At 35.1% G+C, this 18,085-nt stretch overlaps 1 pseudogene; it reads left to right on the forward strand.

Moving 5' to 3' along the window:
• The first annotated feature begins 320 nt into the window (after positions 1–320).
• On the forward strand, positions 321–7,809 carry LOC132559577 (cyclic GMP-binding protein C-like; annotated as a pseudogene).
• Positions 7,810–18,085: the final 10,276 nt, after the last annotated feature.

The raw sequence follows: 18,085 nt of genomic DNA on the forward strand, positions 1-18,085 counted from the left end.
CTTGGGATGGACAAGGATATTTTGGAGCTTTGATATAACGAATAACTACTTAATGATTTAGTGTTAATACATTATCACTGCATAAGCAAATATGATTTACACACGGACAATATTATAGGGTATATATTATAGAGCGGTTCATAGAAATAAATATCTGGACCACATTTGTGTTGCCATGAACGATAATAAATATGTTTTTGACTTTTTAGTGGCCGAAGTCGGCAAAGAAAGTTTGCCGACGCAAGCACCGTCACTATCTAAGGAACAAGATATCTTGATAGCTTCACGTCTTGTCGAGTATGACGAAGCATCCCTGGGATATGGGTGGACACACGTCGTTCCAGGCTTCACACAGTTTTTATTTCGTCACACGGAGTATATCTATTAGTCTTCCGGCTTACAGATTTTCTCAAAGACAAACAGGAAACAGGTAGGTAGCTGAAACAATGACTAATGTCGGGCATTGCTGTGTAACAAAATACGTTATATCTACCAAACTTGATTGTTAATGGCTAGCGGAGAAATAATTCTACATAAATCTTGGTAAGGGTCGTTTGATTAATGAGATAATAAATGGATCAAGGTTACGAAAATCCATCACCTGAAAACCTGTCATCCAGGAGGTGACCCCACATAATGAACCTGATGTAACAAGGTCTTCAGTTCAGAATGTAATTATGCATGTAATGTAAGTTTTTAAGTTTACCGCCATTCGTTAACTTCAAATAACGCACCTGCGTGCGTGATCAGCCGAGATTTAACCAGAGGCGGACATATTTGACAATAGCGGGTGCATGTTTTCTTACAAGAACGCAAAAGACTGCTTGCGGTGAGTTTCTACTCATATGTAAGATATTTTATGTTGTACCGTTCATTATTGAAACCGTAACTAAGCTGCACACACTGTAAATATCAAATTGTGCCTTGTAATGCGTCCTATATGAGGCGTACAGGGTGTTATTGTTTACGTACAGGTGTGACATTGTTTACGTTCAGGTGTGCTACTGTTTAAAACTGTTGATAAATAGTTATTTGATAACCAATTGATTTTAATAAGTAATCTGGATTTAGTACATCGTAGATTAGGGAATTTAGAGCATTCGTTTGTGAAATTCACGTGTATATATATTTCACCCCGCTGGAAGGTTTGAATATTAAGGTTGCTTGACCGGTGTTTTTGTGGAAATATTTTCAAAGTTCAATTTCAATTATTATTACATTCTTGGGTTGAAACAGTGTCTTCTTAATATTATTCTTAAGGAAATGTGCTAAATTTAGGCATTTTAAGTGATTTGGGTACAATTTTGTCTATTGTTGTTTGAACCTAGCACATACCCACCCGTTCGTAAATTCCCCTCTCATCATTACTTTGGTGGTTTTGCTCATGAACCCCACTGTTGGGAGCTGCATTATTCTTTGTGGATGTAGTTTCACTGCTATTGGTGGATCGTGGAACTGATGACGTCATTATGTGACATTGTAACTTTTCCTTTGTGGAATTGTCTATGCTTTGGATCCTCTGTGGATGAACTGAAACTCATGAGTGTGTGGACCTGTGCGGATACATAGGTGGACTGTACCTGTGGGACTGTCGGAACTAAGACAGAGTCGGGAAGGTCCAAACGAACTGTTGTAGATATAGTGTATAATCTAGTGTAGATACTTGTACAAATTGTGGTATTATGTGCATAATGTAAATATATATTGTACAAAGTGTATATCGGTGTTCGTCTCTTTTCTTGTTTGTATGGCAATATACTCGTCCCGTTACACCTGACATGTATGTATCTATGTATGTTTGTCTATGTATGTATGTTGTCAAGACTTTTTCTCGCGTTTGGGAAGATCAGTTTATAGCAAAACTAAATTTAAAATATTGCTTTACATAATGACATAAAGATACTTTTAAAACCTTTTAACTAAAGAATCTGTGCTAAAACTTAATTCATATAAAACATCATGTCATTTGTTGTTTACTATCACGGTCTCTTCTTATTTCTATGAAAGTTATGGTGAAAAAATATTGAAACTGGATGTATATGTAGTATCCTGTCGAGGTTTTACCTGAGAAAGTTTTCTCGCACCCCTGAATTCCTTACGTAATATTTATATCAGTTCTGTATAACCGCTTTCTTCGTTTCAGACCGTCTGAAGAAATGTATAAGATTGATTGGAACGTTTTCAGCAGAAGGACTGAACACTAGTAAAACGGAGACACATGCCCCTCCGATCATTTTCGTTGACACATTTCTGGATAAGTTGAAGGAAAACAAGGTCCGTGATACAATTACTGGCTTGTCCTTTCAAAGCACGGTTATCTAAATACATGTGTCTTTCTATGACGGTGATTAATTTAATGTGTAGGTCACTTCTAATATTATTTTAAAGAAGAATGCTTGTAACTTGTTGACAGGGTCGGGTTATGCAATGTTAATGTTTTGCATGATGGATGTCATTAATGAGGTGGAAGACGCTTACTCTTGCAGAACATCTTGTCTTGTTTTCTTTGTGTTTCTGTTTCCGTGTGGGTCTTCCATTTGTTCATATTTTGCAATAGCTTTATTGAATTTGAATTAGACTGTGCTGAAGCTGACCTGGAAGTATTCTCTCTCTCTCTCTCTCTCTCTCTCTCTCTCTCTCTCTCTCTCTCTCTCTCTCTCTCTCTCTCTCTCTCTCCCTCCCTCCCTCCTCTCTCTCTCTCTCTCTCACTCTCTCTCTCTCTCTCTCTCTCTCTCTCTCTCTCTCTCTCTCTCTCTCTCTCTCTCTTTTTTTGTTTTTTTTTTTTTTTTTGTTTTTGTTTTTGGGGGTGGGGGGTGGGGGGGGGGTCTTTGTTTGTCATGACCATAAATACTTAAAGAGTTATTGTGTCTTATACAGTCATTGTGGTTCGCAATAAGTAAAATTTGTCATCTTACCTCTGTAAAGAAATTTAATAAAAGCGATAGATACTAGTGGTGGATAGATATGGCGAGGTGATTACACAGATATGAATATTGTTAAAGCAGTGTTTCATTTTCTATCTCAGGACTACGACAAACAGCTTAAGGTCATATGGTCATGCATTAAAAAAAATCCCCGAACTCTCAGCAAATCAATTTGTGAAGTTTTGTGAAGTCGACAACAGCATCGGCAATGAAGACACGGATCTAGAAAAGTTAACATATTTAATCACAAAAGCAGCTGTTCATCAGGATCAGTGGGAAAGACAACTCCCTACCACGTGGTTAAAACTCGAGATGGATTTACTTCAAGCAAGAGAAAAAGGAACAAGGATACTCAAACGGAAGAGATTATCAAGATGAACGAATCATCTACAGTGCCATTGTCCGATGTTAATGAGATCAAACTTGCCCTGGAGTAAGTATTTGTGAACCAATTACTACTCAATACTCCAATAAATTGATACTGAAAACAAATCACATCAAACTTCCAACTTAATAGGGAGATGTCATTTATCTCTATTTATTACAATAAATAAATTTATAAAGATAGGTATTATCTAATCACCCAATGAAGGCTGTGTATGACGTAACCATTGATACTGCAATTACCTGTCTCCTTGATTACGTAAAAAGAGAAATAGATTTTTCATGACAACCTTAATCTACTCCATCAGGATATTGCGACAACCTCTTCACAGCACTTGTGTTATTAATACAGGATACTTTATCTTTAAAATGTCTTAATGTGAATTGTGAAATGAATATCTCATTTTTATCAATATCTTAAGTAAGGATTGAGATACATAATTCCGCATCATACCTACAATGAGTGATAAAAACAAATGTTGTGAAAGACGAGCAATAAAAATAGTCAACGACATGTACTCTATGTTGTCACAGAAAATATCCAAAACATGTTAGTACATTTAGTATCCAACTTTTTATGCATTACAGCTTAGCATTATTACAGATCACCGCCAGGTAAACCACTTACATAGCATCACCGCCAGGTAAACCACTTACATAGTATCACCACCAGGTAAACACTTCCCATATTATCAACACCAGGTAAACAACTTACGTAGTATCACCACCAGGTAAACCACTTACATAGCATCACCACCAGGTAAACCACTTACATAGTATCAACACCAGGTAAACCACTTACATAGTATCACCACCAGGTAAACACTTCCCATATTATCAACACCAGGTAAACAACTTACGTAGTATCAACACCAGGTAAACAACTTACGTTGTATCACCACCAGGTAAACAACTTGCGTGGTATCACCACCAGGTAAACCACTTACATAGTATCACCACCAGGTAAACACTTCCCATATTATCAACACCAGGTAAACAACTTACGTTGTATCACCACCAGGTAAACAACTTGCGTGGTATCACCACCAGGTAAACCACTTACATAGTATCACCACCAGGTAAACACTTCCCATATTATCAACACCAGGTAAACAACTTACGTAGTATCACCACCAGGTAAACAACTTGCGTGGTATCACCACCAGGTAAACCACTTACATAGTATCACTACCAGGTAAACCACTCCTATAGAATATCCACCAGGCAAACAAAGCTTAGACAGTCGCAACACATGTCATTGTTATTTATTACCACCAGCAGTTCACATAATATCAACACAAGAAAATATCATACAATAGCTTCATGAGTCCGCTCCAGTCTGAAAATACGCAACGGCATAAATATCAAAGACTACATAATGACTGTCTTGAGATACTGATTTATGAAAATTTATTGCCAGAACTCATCAATTCCTTAATTTTGTAATATCAAAATTAAATCAGATATTTTTCTTTAGATATCAGCATTTGCACCAGGTCTGTGATTGAACGGTCTGGGAATAATCGCAATTTCGGCATAAATATCAGCATTGCACCACTGTAATGACTGTCTTGAGATACTGATTTATGAAAATTTATTGCCAGAATTCATCAATTCCTTGATTTTGTAATATCAAAATTAAATCAGATATTTTTCTTTAGATATCAGCATTTGCACCAGGTCTGTGTTTGAGCGTTCTGAGAGTTATCTTCATATTTCTATCTTAAATACCTTCATTGCACCAGGTCTGTGATTGAGCGTTTTCAGAGTAATCTTCATATTTCTGTCTTAGATACCTTCATTGCACCAGGTCTGTGGTCTATTTTCGGGAATGCGACCTTGTCATCAACGATCCTCAGTTGATTGCCGATTTCTTCAGTGATTACTGATGACCAGTTTCTCCCAAAGGACGACGGCCTAATGGCCCGTGACACGGAGCTGTACAACACAAAGGGAGAGTTCACTCCGAAATTGCTTGAAGGTCTCTTAAGTCTGCAAAAGAATAAAACTCTTGTTCAATACAAATCCGGTCTTTTGTCAAATATGGAAAAAATTGGATGTATAATAAAAATAGTTACTTTGGTTATAACATTGAACGTCTTTTAACCTAAAGCGTGTTTTCATGAAATGATGTTCTGGATTTGATATCACGTCGTTTGTTAAGATTATACACACACATACAAATGAATAGCACCTTATGATATAAATTTCGAATAAGATAAAGCCAAGAACTGGATTAAAATGCATCATACGGCTGTTTCGGTCTTGTATTTAATAAACATCCTGTCCAGGAAGCTGGTTTTCCAAGATTTTGATAAAGGGCAGGAAATAATACTTCACGTTCCTAGAAAAAGGTTTCCATGTGACTCCGTATTTTCTCGGTAGCTTTCCATGTTTCCCAATTCAGATTTTAGTCACTGAAGGAGTCAATAACAAGAATATTGGAATATATTTTGTCAAAGGTTCGAACATAAGAGATCGCAAATGCTCATTATTATTGCGGGTTCCACTCTGTGATTTTAATGACGAATATATATATATATATATTATCTAGTGTCATTTCTGTCGATATGTCATTTCCACACGATGTCTTCTTTAATTGTGTTTGATTTCCGAAATAGATTTTTGTTTAAATTTAAAATTAAACGTCAGTTTCAATTCCTTGTCGATTCTTATCGAATAGTTTTGTCTTTCTCCTACTTGTGATTTCGTGGGTTTCAGATAAGGTTTGATCTCTAATTTTAAGTTGTTCTGTCAACGTACTGTACCTAAATTTGTAATTTTTGTTTAGGATTCAGCGAGAGTTCCAATGCGAAGGACGACATCTGGTGAGTGTATGTCTATATACCTGTGGTTAAACGTTGGGAAATGCGTATACAGAAATCTAAACCGCGTAACAAAAAACCTAGTTGTTGATTTTTTTTCAGTATATTTAACAAGATGATGTCTATGTTTTCACATCTGACGTCTTATACTGAATAACAGGTCAAGTTAATGGCTCTTTTTGAATGTTGAATGGTTCTTTTTCGTCTTTGCTTAAAACAATTCGTTTTCGCCTAGTGTTAAATTCTCTTTAAATAAATTATCTCATAATTCAGTCCACATTTTATCTTCGTGGCAGGAGATTTAAATTCATTATTTTAATATTTCAGAAAGGTGACACAAATGCTGATACGACGTTTCCTCACGGGAGGCCAACGCCGCGGCAACTTGGTCGACTCTCCCGTCTGACCTGTTTACTAGGCTTGGTATTTCTTATAACGTATCCAAATACACTCAATATTCCTCAATAGGATTAGCGCCAGAATCAGCGATTACCAAGTTGTTTCTAAAATCAGAATCAGACGTTCCAACACATTATACAGGCTATGCTGGATACTGACATAGCCACTGATCAAATTGATGAAATTATAAATACAGAGGAGGAACTTCAATGTGAAGGTATGCAGAAAATTACATCATTTATGGCCCACATGATTGGTTATTTGATACGAAAATGGCAATCTAATGCGTTTTCCTCAGGCTTCATGAATGGACCTTGACAAAAAATTATAAAATATGATCCAATGGTAGTTTTCGACTAAATTCGAGATATTTCCATTGTACTGTAAACAGTTACAAATGTACCTTATTAAATAAACTTCAGAACATATACACATTCCAATTCATCTCTATGAAGCATATAATTGTGAGGACACTTATGCTAATTCCATCATTTTTTGGCATTCTCTCGTGCTATTGTTCTAACCATGCTTTAAAACGGGAAAGAAAACAAAGGAAGAAGAAAAAACGACGAAATTAAAAAAGATATGCCAAATAATGTCATTTTTCTTACAAAATGAGGTCTCTTAGAGGAAATTCGGATCATTATTTTATAAAGTCCACTTTTAAATACAACCTATTGAGACGATTCCTTAAAAGAAAGGTAGTTTTATTCATCCCGTCTTGGATTTCCTTTTGTTTTCTCTATCTAGAATAATGACATATCCAGGAAAAAAAGGAAGATAAGAGCTTTAACTTTGAGGAAATATTTCTAAAACCCCTCATTTTCCGCTGTCGTATGCAGTCAATATCACATTTTCTGACCAGATAGGTCTTATTTTATTTAGCGTATATATTCGAATTTTAGTTCATTTCGTTATGTCGGAATTTTCAGTAACAATTCCTGATTCTCTTTCTAACCTTTTTTTTTTGTGTGTTTTTATATATAGTACCAACAGAGATCTTGGGCAGAGCTCCATCTGATTCTGAAATCCAACTTATCATCAAAAACTTCGGCGAAGCTTTCTTCACCTTCTGCTTAGAGATCGGATTATCACCTCCAAACATAGAGCAGCAAATACTTAAACATCCTCACAACTTTGAGGCAATGATGACAGCTCTCCTTCGGCGTTGGACAAATGGCTGCCAGGAGGAGGCAACAATAGGCAGATTGTTGAAAGCGATGAAAATGTGTCGTATGGACTGGTATACAACGACACAAATCTGGTCAACTTGTTAGGGGGATGAGGCTACTGGACCAAAAAGAAGAAAACTGTTCAATTAAATGTTTAATCGTGTCACACATATATATCCTCAAGATAAAGAAACGCAAGGTAAACTTTGAAGATGATTCTAGACAAGACGTCGAGTATAATTTTCAATATCTTCAAGTAAGAATAATTAATCCATACGGAACATACTGCAAAATCAACGATTTGTATCTGGTAAGTGATTTAGGAGTAGTTGAAGGGAACTGAAGGAGAGCTCTGTAATCTGAAATCGAAATGCACTGACTATGGGAGCTGGCTAGTCAATGCCAGGTATGTCCATTCGCTCTCTTCACAGCCTTGATTCTCCTGGACATTGTAACACTCGTAAACTTCCTTTACAATGTCTGAAATACCCCTGTTATTATATGACTTGGCAATATTAATGATAAAAGTACTACTGAAGTCTACTGGGAACACGGTGTCTCAGTAGAATGCAAGACGTTTGCTCTAAATACTTATTTAGTTAATTGTTGTCAATGAATCATGTTCTTTAATACAATAAATATCGATTGCCTTTCATCACCAATAGCATAGAACTTATGGTAATGTTTGAAGTCATTTGTTGAATTGAATAGCCCGTGTCTTATTTTTTTTATTTTTAAATTGAAATTTATATTTAAAGTTTATTTCTATAGGTCTGTAGAAGGAGAAACATTTATCTCCATATTCATGTATCTATTTTTCGGGTGACGACGATTTTCTAAACATCATATAGCATTTATATCTTAAGTGGGGCACAGTTTTATCAATGTACGTATGTTTTGATATCCCACAAAGTGTTTTCTAATATTTACCAGTCAGCTTAAGTATATCTTAATCTTAACTTTACATAAAGACCATTTGGAAGTTTTCTCAGAATTTTTCTTAATCTCGTAAATTTTGCCAAATGATGGGAATATTGGGTCTTCCGTTTATTAACGTTGTATGGCACAAACTGTTTGTTGATATATATACGAACTTGTAACACAACTGACGAAGAAAAGCAATTATTGACTCTTTCTCTATCCAGGTCTCTGACTCACGATCAATGGCACCAAATCGCCTATCCGAGAAAGTCGACAACAGCTTAACCAACTACAGCATCCCGTCCAGGAAATAGCTTTATTTTCAGTTTTATTTGTAACAGTTTTAAAAGTACAGACTGCCGTGAGTTATGGTTATTATACATGGATAGGAGATGTTAAAAACAAGAACATGTTTGACTAAAATTATTTGATTAAACTTAGTTGATTACACTTAATTGTTGATTACGTTTGACTGATTACAATTACGTTTGTCTGATTACACTTAATTGTTGATTACATTGTCTGATTACACTTAATTGTTGATTACATTGTCTGATTACACTTAATTGTTGATTACATTGTCTGATTACACTTAATTGTTGATAACATTGTCTGATTACACTTAATTGTTGATTACATTGTCTGATTACACTTAATTGTTGATTACATTGTCTGATTACACTTAATTGTTGATAACATTGTCTGATTACACTTAATTGTTGATAACATTGTCTGATTACACTTAATTGTTGATAACATTGTCTGATTACACTTAATTGTTGATAACATTGTCTGATTACACTTAATTGTTGATTACATTGTCTGATTACACTTAATTGTTGATTACATTGTCTGATTACACTTAATTGTTGATTCTGATTACACTTAATTGTTGATTACGTTTGTCTGATTACACTTAATTGTTGATTACATTGTCTGATTACACTTAATTGTTGATTACATTGTCTGATTACACTTAATTGTTGATTACATTGTCTGATTACACTTAATTGTTGATTACATTGTCTGATTACACTTAATTGTTGATAACATTGTTGATAACATTGTTGATTACACTTAATTGTCTGATTACACTTAATTGTTGATAACATTGTCTGATTACACTTAATTGTTGATTACATTGTCTGATTACACTTAATTGTTGATTACATTGTCTGATTACACTTAATTGTTGATAACATTGTCTGATTACACTTAATTGTTGATAACATTGTCTGATTACACTTAATTGTTGATTACGTTTGTCTGATTACACTTAATTGTTGATTACATTGTCTGATTACACTTAATTGTTGATTACATTGTCTGATTACACTTAATTGTTGATTACATTGTCTGATTACACTTAATTGTTGATTACATTGTCTGATTACACTTAATTGTTGATAACATTGTCTGATTACACTTAATTGTTGATTACATTGTCTGATTACACTTAATTGTTGATTACATTGTCTGATTACACTTAATTGTTGATTACATTGTCTGATTACACTTAATTGTTGATTACGTTTGTCTGATTACAATTACGTTTGTCTGATTACACTTAATTGTTGATTACATTGTCTGATTACACTTAATTGTTGATAACATTGTCTGATTACACTTAATTGTTGATTACGTTTGTCTGATTACACTTAATTGTTGATTACATTGTCTGATTACACTTGCTTGATAACACTTGTCTTACAAGCATACCTCTCAAATGTCCATAAGAAAACAATTGTTGGAACCGGGGGTACAAACAATGTAATTCATTACGACGGACACCGCTTAGTTAATCCCTATATAAGGCTATGTAAAATTATGTATGGTGTCTGCTTGATCTTTCTAATAAACAACGGATGACGTGTATCCCAGTTGAGAATTATGGAATTCTGTTTTGTGTGATTATCTCCGACTATATCACGTATCATACACGATACAATATAAGGAATATACATACAGTTTGTCAGGACAATTTTTTCCCCAATGTTTTATTGTTATATGTATTTTAAGGATTTTTCCAACCATCATTTATGGTCTGATAAACTAAAAGCAGATTGACATTCCTCATATATACCAAATCAATAGACCTGAAGATAACTAAGAATATTGCTTACATTTTGATTAAAATAAACCAAAAATCATTTAATTACACAGTGTATTTGCATTGATTGCATTAAGTGCATAATTAGATTATTTCAGTAATCATGAACCCTTACCACCCAACATTTCCTAAGTCATAATACCATCAGTATTACAATTATACAGATTACCATATCTTATAGAATCTATCTTGAATAGCATTTTTTTAAAGTGGGGGGTGGAGGGGGGAGGTAAGTGAAATTTGTAAAACATCTTTTAAGAAACTATTACGACCTGCCGACCAAAGTTGAACATCATTTTCCGTAAAGAAGTAAAAATACCACTGGAGTTAATGCTGTATCTTATTGAACTACATGTAAGTAGGTTAATAAGTAAGTACAGACTATACCAATATTATCTTTACAGATGATTCATTGTACCTCAGTAAACTGGAAACCTTGCCCTTTTACGACATCATGTAGCAATGAGTTATTTCATTCCTTTGTGTATCAATCCTTCCATCTGCCCATCATACAAGACTAGATTCAATAAATGTATTCTAAATATGGTAATAAAGGCAGCCATTTTGAATTTCCTTTTCACTTTAAACGTGATAAGAATTGATAAGTACCCTGTACTTTTCATTTGCACATTTTATTATGATGTGAATATTGATAATTATACATATGTCAAAGGTCAAATAATGGCCACCAAAGGTATTCATCTCATCTGCATATCTTATCATAATGAAAAATTATGTCAAAGGTCAAATAATGGCCACCAAAGGTCACAGGTCAAATATGTCATCAATATCAATCAATATTGTATACTTCTCATATGTTCTTTTCTTTGGCACATTTTATTACAATGTCAAGGAATGTCAAACGTCAACAGGACCAGGAAATTAAATTGATTTTCATAACCCATTAAACAATCATTGATCTGGTTGCCATAGTTTACTTCTCATGAACACAAAATTAAGACTTCCATACCAAATCTACTAAACAAAATTTCATCAATAACATTCAAACGGTATTTGAATTAGTAGCTCGTAACATATTTAAAGATGGAGGCTATGGAAGAAATGTTGAATTTTCATTTTCACTTAGATATTGATCTATTTGCATAAAGTTTCATCAAAATCTGCTGAGAAAGTTTTCAACCGGACAACAGAACACAAAGCTAAAATAAAAATCAGAGATCATCTTTGTTTAACTTTTTCAATAATTATAATTAGAAATAAACAGTAACAGTGAATACAAGTAAGTTTTTCTTGATTAGTTTAAAGTACAGTCGAACCTCATTATCTCAAACTCCTACAACTCAAAGACACCGTTTAATTCGAAGCAATTCATCGGTCTTTACACGAAACATTCAAACTTACTTAAATCAAATGCTCATTCATTTCAGTGTTTTCCTATGGTACTGCCAAGTTAGAGATTACAAGGTTCGACTGTATAATGAAAACAGATACAGATGGCGTTAAAGGCAACATTTTAACTGAAATATGAATCAAAATACTGTGAAACGTCGAATTGCATTAAAAAATAATTTTTGATTAAATAAACTGCTTGAGAGACCAAGTAATTGGCCTAACTGACTATTTGGCTCAGTTCTAAATCATTCTTTAGTCCTTCATCTTTTCTACACTAGATTCAAAATTACGAAGACAGCAGTTCTTACTTCTTGGTCTAGGATACATTTTACATTCAAAGAAGGGAAATAGATGTCTTCATATTAAAGAAAAAATTAATTTTCATGAAATACCGACAGATATGCCATCGTGTTAAATATTTATGTTCTTGCTATAAACTTGAACACAATGTAAAATTTACATCTTACAAATATCACAGTACTCTAGTTACTAAAATAAAAATTAATAAACAATAAAGAATTGCCTGAGTATTCAAAGCAGATCACTGAGATCTTCAGTGTTACAGTTCACCATTCAACAATTTTACACCTAAATCGCCTAAGATGAAAATATCCCGAACACATTTATCCTGCGTTGTTCCTACACTAGTCAAAATCATCCTGATGTTCTATCAACATATCGGTTTTGCATCGGTGAACGACCCAAGACCAAATAACAAATTCTGTAATACGTCAGAATAATTAAAGACAATCCACATACAGGATTGTAACCGTTGTGGTTCAATCAAAGTGCTAACCATTACTATCTTATTGTCCGCGTATCTTCTAGACATATCGCAGAATAAATTTACAGTAATTTATTCAAATAAGCTATTGTAATTATACATACGTAAATAAGATTATACTATAAGGCATTTGAACATGTAGCGGTGCATTTAAACATGTAATATGTTAATATTTATATATATATTATCTAGTAAGTAATATCGTCGGTATGGTCCAATATTGGTACTGGATCGTCTATATATAGAGAATCTAGGAAGCAATTTCGACGGTATGGTCCAATATTGGTACTGGATCTTCCATATTTAGAATCCAGTAAGTAATATCGGCGGTATGGTCCAATATTGGGACTGGATCTTCTATATATGGAAGAGTTTGAGTTGGTTTATCAAGTGTCGTTCCTTACTGAGGCTTTGCCGTTCACCCCAACTCCTGCAGTGGTCAAAGGGTACCACAGTAACAGGTGCAAGCTTTGTCCTTTTACTCGCAGCACCAATTCATTCATATATGTTGTAAACGGTCAGAGCTACCACATCCTCCAGTATCCTGCACATCGGCGATTTTAATACACTTGATTACGTGTACCAAGAGCCATTTGCAGTATGTGGGGGAGACCAAAACACCATTTAATCTCAGGATCAACAATCACTGGGGTTCTATCAAACACAAACGCCCGGATCTGCTTATAGCAAGACATTTCAACATGCCAAGTCATTCGTTATCAGGGGATCATATATTACTCGGTCTTCGTCACCTCACGTCATCAGGGGATCACATATTACTCTGTCTTCGTCACTACACGTCATCAGGGGGTCACATATTACTCTGTCTTCGTCACTACACGCCATCTGGGGATCACATATTACTCTGTCTTCGTCACTACACGTCATCAGGGGGTCACATATTACTCTGTCTTCGTCACTACGTCAACAGGGGATCACATATTACTTTTCGTCACTACATGTCATCAGGGGATCACATATTACTCTGTCTTCGTCACCTCACGTCATTAGGGGGTCACATATTACTCTGTCTTCGTCACTACGTCAACAGGGGATCACATATTACTTTTCGTCACTACATGTCATCAGGGGATCACATATTACTCTGTCTTCGTCACTACACGTCATCAAGGGATCACATATTACTCTGTCTTCGTTACCTCACGTCATTAGGGGATAACATATTACTCTGTCTTCGTCACTACACGTCATCAGGGGGTCACATATTACTCTGTCTTCGTCACTACGTCAACAGGGGATCACATATTCTGTCTTCGTCACTACATGTCATCAGGGGATCACATATTACTCTGTCTTCGTCACTACGTCAACAGGGGATCACATATTCTGTCTTCGTCACTACACGTCATCAAGGGATCATATATTACTCTGTCTTCGTCACTACGTCAACAGGGGATCACATATTACTCTGTCTTCGATCACATATTACTCTGTCTTCGTCACTACGTCAACAGGGGATCACATATTCTGTCTTCGTCACTACACGTCATCAAGGGATCACATATTACTCTGTCTTCGTCACCTCACGTCATTAGGGGATAACATATTACTGTCTTCGTCACTACACGTCATCAGGGGGTCACATATTACTCTGTCTTCGTCACTACGTCAACAGGGGATCACATAATTTTCGTCACTACATGTCATCAGGGGATCACATATTACTCTGTCTTCGTCACCTCACGTCATTAGGGGATAACATATTACTGTCTTCGTCACTACACGTCATCAGGGGGTCACATATTACTCTGTCTTCGTCACTACGTCAACAGGGGATCACATATAATTTTCGTCACTACATGTCATCAGGGGATCACATATTACTCTGTCTTCGTCACTACACGTCAACAAGGGATCACATATTACTCTGTCTTCGTCACCTCACGTCATTAGGGGGTCACATATTACTCCGTCTTCATCACTACGTCAACAGGGGATCACATATTACTTTTCGTCACTACATGTCATCAGGGGATCACATATTACTCTGTCTTCGTCACTACACGTCATCAAGGGATCATATATTACTCTGTCTTCGTCACTTCACGTCATCAGGGGATCACATATAACATTTTGTCACTATACGTCATCAGGGGATCACATATTATCAAGGCTAACTGGCTTGAAATTTGTGTAAATTTGATTCGCAGTTGGAATACTTGTCCTCAAAAAGGGAGTCCTGTTTAGGAAAGAATAATTTTTAATGGGTAAAAATACATTTTGACTTCTCTTCAGTGTGCACAAAATATTGAGAGTCAATATCCAGTTGAACATCCGTCATGGCACACTCATAACATGTGTCAACAAACAACAGCTGAGGACCAAAAAGCTCAATACTAACAACTTTATTAAAAGTTCTATCATTACTACATGTAGCCAAGTAGATTATAACAGTAATAAATTCAGAATAATAGGTTGATAAATAAGAAATTCTTCGACCGAAATTGTTCATTAATTACAAACATCCAATCGTTAACATCACAGTATTACAATATTGCCACATCAGGCCCCAGGTGCTGAAAGGTTTAGTTTGAGTTGACAAGTGGTTAGTGAGAGTCAACCAACAGTTATTGAAAAATTCAAAATTTAGCTAAGGAAAAACCTAAGAGCGCTTCAGCCAAAATCAACAGTCAAAGCAAATCAATTTGACCTGCCTCAACAAATTAACAGCTCTGAAATGATAAAGAATGTCCCCAGTTTCGATCTATTCATGTAAGAAAACCTTCACTAACCACTGGTTATCTCTAACTAGTCTTTGAACAATCAGAGCCAGTTGTCATTGCTAACCATTTGTTGATATAACATTTATTTTGGTCTGAGATATTTACTCTGGTCAGACAATGACATATCAAATGGGTCATGTTTGCGTTTGTCATTTACCACTGTAAGCATTGTCAGAAAATATATGTGCACTATATATCAACACGTATTAATTGCAGCTCTTCTATTTTAAAAAAAATCAGTGACATTCCATCACTACTAGCGTGTAACTAGTGGTATTCAAACAGTAACATGCTACTAGTGACATTCCAACCCTAGCGTGTTACTAGTGGTATTCAAACAGTAATATGCTACTAGTGACATTCCAACCATAACGTGTTACTAGTGGTATTCAAACAGTAACAAGCTACTAGTGACATTCCAACCCTAGCGTGTTACTAGTGGTATTCAAACAGTAACATGCTACTAGTGACATTCCAACCCTAGCGTGTTACTAGTGGTATTCAAACAGTAACATGCTACTAGTGACATTCAAACCCTAGCGTGTTACTAGTGGTATTCAAACAGTAACATGCTACTAGTGACATTCCAACCCTAGCGTGTTACTAGTGGTATTCAAACAGTAACATGCTACTAGTGACATTCCAACCCTAGCGTGTTACTAGTGGTATTCAAACAGTAACATGCTACTAGTGACATTCCAACCCTAGCGTGTTACTAGTGGTATTCAAACAGTAACATGCTACTAGTGACATTCCAACCCCAGCGTGTTACTAGTGGTATTCAAACAGTAACATGCTACTAGTGACATTCCAACTCTAACGTGTTACTAGTGGTATTCAAACAGTAACATGCTACTAGTGACATTCCAACCCGAGCGTGTTACTAATGGTATTTTGCATGCCTATTGACTTATCAACAGGGGATAGAAAGACAAGACAAGAGATGGTATAGGGATCTTGGCATTCTCCATCGTTTGATATTTATTTGCTCTTTTAAAAATAGGTTTTTTTCCATCTTTTCTCTTCCTCTGATTGTTCCCTTCATTATAAGAAATTTCAAAATTCAGCTAAGAAATAACGATAATAATAATTAACTGCAAAATCCAATATGGTTTCCTATAATCCATTTTTTGTCTCATCAGTCCAAAAAGACGAAAGGACACAACTAGGAATGAAGAGGAATATACTTCTGATACTTCAAAAAAGATCTATCAAGTACATCTCAAGCGATTACAGATCTATCAAGTACATCTCAAGCGATTACAGATCTATCAAGTACATCTCAAGCGATTACAGATCTATCAAGTACATCTCAAGCGATTACAGATCTATCAAGTACATCTCAAGCGATTACGATCTTTCATTTTCAAATTTAAGAATGGCTCCCTGTTGGCCATTTTATTTTTCTGATAAGTTCAAGAATCAAAAAGGCACATCCGGTACAAAACTTGCTTACAGATGACGGACCACTGACATAGGGCAATTTGAATAGCCCAGCATCTGATAATCATGATCTAATGATCAGGACGAAGACACGGTTTAAGTATATATAATGATAAAATTTGTAATAAGAGACAAAATGATCTCTAAATATTGGATAGAGTGCAATCTGTAGACTGTACAGAATGGAACTACATCCTTATACTTGTTGTCGTAACAATTTAATTTCTGTACAGAAATACTGCATCTCCATGTTATAAAAATATCAACCAAAAGCCTTCAAACTTTGCTGGGTCTGAGTTTGATATAAGGATACTATATACTAAATACTACTGTTAGGGAAAAAATCAAATCAAATTTAGCAACATCAAAATGCATTAAAAGAAAACTCATATTCATCTAAATTTGTAAAACATTATGGGACAATGAAACATCAATCTATCATTTCATCACTAAGATCATATTTTATGAACTATCTGGATTTGTTAAAAACGAATAAAAGTTATAAACGCTCAAGTTATGTTTGAAAAGAGGCCCAAGGTTTTTTTAAAGACTATGATCCTAATCATTGATATATGTCTAGTAGGGGAGATTGTTGAGATTTCTTATGTATGTCTAGAAGGGGAAACAATCCAATATGTGCCTATTAGGGGAGATAACCTAATGTATGTGTAGTAGGGGAGATAATATACTGAATGTCTTGTCGGTAGGATAATCTTGTCATTCAAGTAGGGGAGATAATTTAATACATGACTTGTATGGAAGATAATCCAATTTCAGACAATTAGGGGAATCATTTAATGCATGTCTAGTAGGGGAAATAATTCAATACATGACTTGTATGGAAGATAATCCAATATGAGACCATTAATAAATAATTAAATGCAAGTCAAGTAGGGGAGATAATCTAAAGTATGGCTTGCAGGAGTGATAATTCAGTGTCTGCTATTTGTATATCATATGAGGGTGGTAATCTAATGAACATATTTTAGGAAGGATAATATAATGTATGACAATTAGGGGATATAA

The sequence above is a fragment of the Ylistrum balloti genome, unplaced genomic scaffold, assembly GCF_031769215.1.
Source record: "Ylistrum balloti isolate Yb309-2 unplaced genomic scaffold, AGI_CSIRO_Ybal_v1 Utg370940, whole genome shotgun sequence".
NCBI lineage: Eukaryota > Metazoa > Mollusca > Bivalvia > Pectinida > Pectinidae > Ylistrum > Ylistrum balloti.